An 8884-nucleotide genomic window follows, 5' to 3' on the forward strand; every position below is an offset into this window, starting at 1 on the left:
TATCATGCAGCTAAGCTCGTCGTTCGCAAGCTGCGTCTCTCTACAGAATGACTTTTGGAAGCGATACTTGAATGCACCGTACAAGATGCATCGCCCCGGTGTGCACGTGTGGACCATGTTCTTCGTCACGATGCTGTGTAGCAGAAGTTGCGTGACAGGATCTGGAATCTTTGCGCAAATCAAACAGTCGATGTTTCCGGGATTGTGGACTTCGTCACCGTCGACTAGCGTGAAAGGTACACGTGAGGTAGACCCCAGTTTTGAAACTCGATGACCCCGACGTAAACTTGCCTGGAACATCTGAGTACAAGATGTCGTTCTCAATGCAACGCAGCTTTTTGACAAAGATGCGAGACACGACGTCAAACATATAAAGCTTAAGCGTACGCCAGTGTCTGCACAACAAGCGCCAAACTCTAAAATCAGCCACGCGGCCTCCTACAGTGAGCACTCTAAATCAGATAATATTCTTACTCGTGTTTTCCTGGAGATAATCGGATACGTGGCCGTCAAGGGGCAAAAGAGAAACCAATATTGCCACGGTTCCAAACCAGATTATTTTGACCAGTGTACCCCTATGTTGCTTCGATTCTGGTACGCAGTGCATGTCGCGATGGATTTATACATGCGATGCGTAGGATGCATTCGTGTTAGGCTCATAAAAACGAACTGCGTCACACCGCCAAAATGTTAGTCTCGCACTCACTATCTCAATACAACATGCAAGTGTCGATACTTATCCTTAGGTATTACGTGTGCTAGGACAGCGATGCCTCCCGACTGCACAACCTCGACAGCGTCCATTGCGAGCAGACCACGCGATCACCATTCCAGCATATTTTATCTGAGATAAATTTCGAAAGGTGTCGACGAGATGGGAGATCGGATGCCACACATGAAAATTTGACCCGATCGATTTTGTTAGAGCACCAAGATGTGTTGGCTTACTATATTCAACAATTAAGACCGTTTCATATGCGTGGAACGCAAGATGATATAAGGTGGCTCGGAACACGGTGTGGCTCGGAACTCTTCCGTTACTTGTAGTGCTTTTCGCAATGACAGATTTCTTAGATCGTTTTTTGCGATCCAGCGTGTCATTTGCTGGATGTTGTTCAGCTTTATGAGCCTGCTGCTGCGCCAGCTCATTATAGGTTTTGCTGCCTTATGCTAATGTCTTGATCCTTACGTATAGCCTGCCCCCTGCTTCTTCAGTGGTAGCTTTACTGGCCGCTGGTCTACATACTTTGTGGTCTTACTACATTGCCTGTGTATGTGTGTTGGCATGCGTGTATGCTGTTTGTGCTATCCATTTGGAGTTTCACAAAAGACTGTGATCCGACAGCGGTAGGGCATGGCGGATCTAAGGTCTTATTGCATTCTCGCATCGCATCTTTGCACTCGAAGCACTTGAGCATGGCACGTGAATTCATGCTTTTGTAGTTCTATGATAATAAGGTCGCAAAACCCGCACTTTAAGTAAAGTAAAATTAGCAGCAACTTGCTGCCATCAAGTAAAACGAATGGCGTAATAAAGAGGCTGAGGATCAAACTTAGGTCTCTGTGGCCAGATGTCAAACGCGATAAATACCACAAACGCAACGACATGTCCGAAAAATACTAAATGCTTCGCATCGACTATCACAAATGGAATTAAGTGCCTGGCAATGCAACTTCACTAGCGCAAGCATTTATACTCAACTACAGTGCGTGAGTGAGGTGGCCGAAAGGAGAGGCTTACACAATGTGCCGTTATATAATCGCTGCTAGGCATCGCGTCTCTTTTTACCACATTAACAGCATACACTCGCTTACCTGGCCTATCGACCCAGCAAAATTACTTTTTCTCTTATGCATATATCGTGGATGCCCTACGATGTGCGCTCGACAAATATTTGCTACACAGCATACAATTCAACTTGGGCAGGTAAACTGATCTATTCCTTAACACAAGGCATCTTAGCCCTTGCTTGGGGTATTGCCTTACAAGGTTCAATCTAAACCAAGTGACAACTGATTAATGTTAGGACTGGGGTGAGACTTGTGTTGCCAAGTCCACAATCATTTTTCTGGTGGATATCTCGTAGATTGCAAGCTAGTGTTTGCAATGAGGGCGATAAAGTTGCATTGTTATGCAGGTGCGGAGTTGTTTGTGGCTACACATTTTGCACTAAGCACTATGACCGAAGACTACTTATTGTAATCCTAGGTAGATTTGTCGAGCGAGTGGCTTTTATTATTCTATATGAGGTTGCTGACGGATACTACACTTTATCAGAAGTATTGCTGTATGCATCGTAGTCCATACTTTTGAGCTCCGCAACATATCCAATTGTGTAGTCATGAAAAAGTTCAAATGCTAGTTGACGTTGCTTAGACGTCGCGCGCTGCTTGGTTGAATGAATGTATCCTCTAAACAGGGTTACAATGTAGAGACATTCAGTAGTGAGAATGCATTGAAATCACCATGCCTCTCTGCAAGGTCGTATGGCAAATACTTTATAGGAATGGAACAGAACAATAGTTTGCAAAGGCGGTACGTGGCATTATCGACTTGGATGTGCCCTGTACAGCAGATACCAAAAATACCAGTAGAAAGTAGATATCACGAAGAAAGTATGCACTAATGCACAACAAAGGACATGCTCCGTAGAAGCAAACCACACCGCGATAAATGACAGTAAAAAAAACCAATGTCCTAGGCTAACAGCAAACGTTTGCATCTGCTCAATAGGTGGAGAAATCTAAAGCCTCACAATATTTAGAGTACTCAGCTCAGCCAGTCAGACGATACTCCACCAATCTATTCGTTTCCTGGAAAACTCTAAACAGATGAGAGAGAATGCAACATATTTATTTTGCTTAATTCACCAAGTGTGCGCTCTGCTGCGTGCGCTCATTCGCTTTGCCTCAGCCGCTCGCCACAAGTCGATCCGAGTCAGGTACCCCCCAGAAAGATGTATGCCCAGATCTTAGTCTTTTTGCTATAAGCAATAGAAGGTAGAACTTTGCTACTTTTTGCATTTTGGTTTGTTTGGCGTCAGCCCGACTGTATCCCTTTATCGTTTTTTCAATACGTGCAGGATTGGCTGACTGGCTCATCTGAAGTTCTCACTGTATGAGGCCGTGTGGCTGATTTTAGAGTTTGCCGCTTGTTGTGCAGACACTGACGTACGCTTAAGCTTAGGACATTAGTGTGCGGTATATTGTTACCTCATTGTTCTGTGGTGAATGCGTACATCTGTCGTCGTTTCCCGACAGCGACCACCACATGCAGCAACGCTTCTAAGATGCTATGGCTATTGTGCGTATCTACTGCAAGTCTGATCTCCTATAGCTTAAAGTGAAAAGATCTAGCTAGGTACACCCTCCTCGGATCACCAAGCTCGGACCGACCGAAGGCGAAGCTGACGCGGCCGCGAAGCGGCCTCACGAGCGAAGCGAGTGCGCGCACGCAGTGCGCAATGCATTGGTCAGCGTAACGCTCTAGTCGGCGCATTCGTGCGGGCTTCATAGGGTTGTTGGGGCAGTTTTGTTGTTTAGTTGGATATCCGGACATTGCCAGAAAAATTGTTTCAAATCGGTATAGTAAAAGCAAGTACAATGACACTTGGTTTAGATTCTTGTGGGTCGCACGGCGTCACCATGCCCAGGACTTGCCGCGATGCGACCAGACGAGCGAAGCGAGTATGCCGCGCGAAGCGCGTGCCGCGCAGAGTCAGAGACGGGCGCAGGGAGTAAGTGTTTGTACGTCGTATATGTATGTTGCCGATTGGCGTAGCAAGCTAGCTTTTCGTAGGCTTGGCGGCCTTACCACCGGTAGGTTATCATGCCAATGACTTATCTCGCCTCAAAGCGCACAGCGCGTGCTGCACTGTGACAATTCCGGAGGGGCAATTGAAGTACAGACTGCGTTGAGCGTTGGTTAGCTCAGTGCACGAACTGGCGCATTGGCGGTACGCTGTGGACGACGGTCTCTTACCGTTCTTGGTAACTGGACGGGGCCGGATTAGGGTATCGGTAACCGGCTTCATATGGCCGACCGTGGGCAAGAAATTGGTGTGATTGGTAAGTATGTGGATGTGCGATGCTTTGATTGGGCGATGGATGGTAACCGACTGACTGACTGGGCAAAGTACATCAACTTTCTAGCGCCATGGCGGCTCATTTCGGAATTCGCCTCCCCTGCACCAAACTACATGTACGCAGGAAGCCCTGTACATTAGAAGCAACTGATCGCCGTATCGTGTTGCCGTTTTTTCATTTTTTGTAGCTTGCATGTATATCAGTTGTATCTGGCCGCAGTTAGGTTTCACTGACGAGTGGTGTGCGTCGTGCACACTGCTATTGGTTCGCAGTCTTCGAATGTACCCTGTCAGTCGTTGTTTGTGTTCGTTTCGTGTGAAGACACCATCGCATTACTTTTACTTCTTCGCAGTGTCCACTGTTGCATGGCTGTCTTTTACTGCACCCTTCTTTTTCACGGCTCACGATATCTACGCAACGCACTGCGGGTTTGCAACGCACAAATTCGTCGTCCATCATGACCTTTTGCATGCCTCTGGACTTTGCCTTAACATATTGTTAAGTAGGCATGCGACCTTAAACGAATCAAAAGCGCATCGCATTGACTACATCGGACATTTCTGAACACGATGGACCCAAATACGATTTGCGGTGAGCAATTCTTGACACGCTACTTATCAAAGGGAGCAACCAGCACGACTAAGCTGTTTAAGATCACTCGCCATTGACTCCTCGCCACCCGGGTTTGCGCTGGACGCGAAGGAGTTAGCAAAACTCAGAACAAACAGAAAGACCTTCTACCTGACACTACAACATCGTACCAAGCACGAGCATACTATCAGGCAACTACTCGACCAAAAAAAGATTGCGTCCACGATAGAGTGTGGCCGTAGGGCCACAGGGCTCACCCTAGTCATTTGTTACTGTAATAAGTTTGACGTCGTGTCTCGCATCTTTGTCAAAAAGCTGCGTTGCATTGAGAACGACATCTTGTACTCAGATGTTCCAGGCAAGTTTACGTCGGGGTCATCGAGTTTCAAAACTGGGGTCTACCTCACGTGTACCTTTCACGCTAGTCGACGGTGACGAAGTCCACAATCCCGGAAACATCGACTGTTTGATTTGCGCAAAGATTCCAGATCCTGTCACGCAACTTCTGCTACACAGCATCGTGACGAAGAACATGGTCCACACGTGCACACCGGGGCGATGCATCTTGTACGGTGCATTCAAGTATCGCTTCCAAAAGTCATTCTGTAGAGAGACGCAGCTTGCGAACGACGAGCTTAGCTGCATGATAAATATTTTTCCGAATACATCGCAGCAAAAAGTCGGTCGCGCACACCTTCTCGTATGAGTATGAATGACGTCTGTCGACGACCGCCGGTGAGTCGAGCAGCCTTCCAATGATGAACCGATTTCGACTGCACTGGGATGCGTCGCCGCTCCGTCGGATGCTACTGGCTGCGTGACAAGCCGCCCTTAGACTTCATCGCTGAGAAATTTACCGCAGTGCTGACAGACTCCTACAGCACCGCAAAAGAATGGTACAGCGTTCGCCGCCGGTGTCACGTCGAGACTCACTATTCCTACGCCGCCATCGCCCCATCACCCCCGCGAACGCGCTCTCACGGCGCCGACAAGGTAACCTTGGCAAGCGCCATGCACAAAGGGTCCGACAAGTCGAATCGGACCCTTGGCCTGAGCTGGAGATGGCGAGTGAGTTCGACTCAGATCTCGAATTCGAACCATGGCGCCTCGGGTGTCATGCGTCGTTTTTCCGCTCGAAAAGACGCACCGATGAGCATAATCGCTTCGTGTCTCAGCAACGATGACTACACGGTTACAACCACGCCGAAAAGAACAATGACGTCGAGAGCTACGAGGTTTACATCGACGACATTGCCATGAACGAAGAGGCTGTGGAAGATGAACCAGCGCGAACGTTGAATGAAGCTGACGTGACCATTGGTGACGACGTCATTGCAAGGTGGATATCGCTGAAGTAAACTCTTGGTAGCGTGGAACCCAAGTCGCATGCTGCACATTCGTCGACCTTCTTGAGAACGACGTCTCCGAGAACCGACTATTTCGCCCCGAGGCGCCCCGTGTGACGCCTGCGGCAGCCGCCCAATGAGCCGCGTTCTTGACCAAGCTGCACCTCCAACACTTGCTGCTGAACACTGAAGCATTATGCCTCTGCAGCTCTGCGTCACGACGCATGGCCACGCGACAAATTTGTTCCGGCATGTGCCGTTCACTCACCACGTCTCCCGCTCGGCTAAGCATCTCTACGGCCGGCTCGTCGTAGCACCTTGGAAAAGCTAGTCCACCACCATATCCAGTTCAGTGTAAATTATATCTAAATAGACTCACTTCAACAACGACGTCTCCGAGCACGAACTGCAGGCCGTCACGTATGTGTGTGAGCATTGCGATGCCCGTCTCATGCCGTTGGAGATTTACAAGCTTGGCTCACCCTGCTGCAACAATTGTAAAGTCGGTGTCGACCATACGTGCTCCCACGCTGCAAGGCGCGATCCTCCAGCAAGTTACGTTGTCGATTGCTTCGACCGATACGCTGCGTTGCTGCGCAGCCAAAGCTTCGTCGCTCAACTGCGTCGTTACAATGCAGCCTTCCAGTGCACTAGCGTCGAGTACACAGAACGGGAGCTCGACCTGCCTCCGAGCCAACGCAGACGCTATTCTTTTCTGTGCGGCGAGGGTGGCTCAGGAAAGAGTATGTGTCGAACCTTCTGCATGCATGGTGTCGGTTCAACGAACGCGTCGCAATTGCCGCTGTATCTACGGGCCTTGCTGCGCTCACTCTTCACGGTGGTACCACTGCTCACCCGCACTTCAAGATCCCTTGGTGGTCAACACCGACACGATTCTTGTGAAGAAACAGAGTCACCTCGCCGCGTTGCTTCGCGAGACTGATTTCTTCGTCTGGGACGAGTGCCCGATGATTCACAAGGACGCCATTGACGCCGTTGATCGCATGCTCCGAAATATTTGCTCCGAGACGCATCGACATTTTGGCGGCAAGACCTTTCTTTTCTCGGGTGATTGATTTCGAGCAAACTCCACGTGCTTCACGTAAAGAATTGGTCGACGAAGCTTGCTTGAAGCGCGGCGATGCCTGGGGCATCGTGTCTACTTCCCCCTCCTCACCAGCATGCGCGTTCTTGGACACGATGCGCCGTTTACAAACATATTACGTGCCGTCGGCAACGGGTCTTACGGCCGCGAGCAGGCAGCACACGGCGGCTTCGGTGATGAGTACATCTGACTACGAAGACATCATCATCGACTGTGACTCCCGGCATGCGCTTACCGACCCTGCAATGACGATGCTCTTACACATGGTTACGCGCCTTGCAAGCCTTCGCGAGTCCATTTCGATCCAACGTCAAACCAGCACAACACGTGAACTCGCGATTGCTGTGGCCGCACCGGTAGCGTCGTTCACATGGGGCGGATGCCTGCCTATGATAACTCATTTCAACTACAACGCCTCCACCCTGTTCCAGCTGTTCATATTGTCTCGAGTGCATGGGGTTTGAATGCATCCCGGGCAGCCGCATCGGTCGGTCCCTTGCGGAAGCTGCGTTCATTCGACCTGCAAAAGAAATGCGATGCTGCCAAGCTCTCGCAAGGTGATCATAACAGTGGCGTCCGCTGCAGGCCACCAAGTACTTGACGTGGCTGCCATGGATGCAGTGTCGCGCGAGTTTGCATACTGACGCGGATTTTTGCATGCGACCAAGACCATGATGCAATTGATGACACCTGACGAATGGGCTGCCCGTCGTGTCAATGAGATGAGCTACATTACATATTACGACATTTTACTGAAGCCCAGGTAAGAGCAGCACTACTAACATGCATAACATTAAATTCGCTCGTGGCGCCACGCTATTTCACCAATCAATATCTGCTCGTAAGCGCCTTGCCGGCAAATTTGGAATTTGTAGTCTTTACAGTAGGGAATACATATATCTGGGCGGCTTTTGTGCTCTTGGTGGTCTTAGGTATCACTTTGCAGGCGCTCTGTCACCGGCTGGACCACACCGCTTAACGTGACAGCGGGCTTCTTCGTGTGCTTGACGAGAGCGACTTTTGGCCGGTTGGTAGCTCAGACTGAACGTTGGCAATACAAATGCCCCACTGCACACCAAATATATAGGGCAACACGTTAACGCCGGCGACCGAATGTTGCGTTCGAGGCGAGCAACGAACGACGCGCGGGCACGTCTCGTCTTGTACCTTTGACGTCTTGGCGGCAAAGACAAGATCGCCTGAACCAAAGGCGTTCGTGCGGAATAAAACAACTGGCCGAGTGGTCTGAGAGTGCGGAAAGGGGCATAGCGGAGTAAGGTTCCAGTGTAAGAGATAGACCTTGATCGAACTCGGAGACTACTGCGTCCCAGACTGCATCCCTCGAACCAACGGCAGTACAATTGATTGCAAGACGTCGAGGAGTACACAACGCGTCAAAGCTTCAGAAAGGACGTTTTTCCAATTCGCTTCGAATTCCCGCGGTTGTCAACCCAACCATCCGACGTGCGGTGGGTCCCTTGCGGGGTGGGAGTGTAAAACCAACGCATCAACACGAAGAAGTAAATGCATTTTATCGCTGGGTAACGTAAAGCATTCGTTCAGGGCTCACAAGAAAAGACTCGTCCACATCGTCGGCTGCACCCAGTTGTAGTCGTTGCGCTCGATAACCTAATATCGAATTCATCAATATTTGAGTCCACGCATAAACTCTCATGAACCTCTTGGATCTGCGTGCGTAGCTTGTCGAAAATGGCCTTTTCCTGGTCCTGAATGAGAAACTTGGCATCCTACATGG

The sequence above is a fragment of the Saprolegnia parasitica genome (genome assembly GCF_000151545.1).
Source record: "Saprolegnia parasitica CBS 223.65 unplaced genomic scaffold supercont2.84, whole genome shotgun sequence".
NCBI classification, from domain to species: Eukaryota; Oomycota; class Saprolegniomycetes; order Saprolegniales; family Saprolegniaceae; genus Saprolegnia; species Saprolegnia parasitica.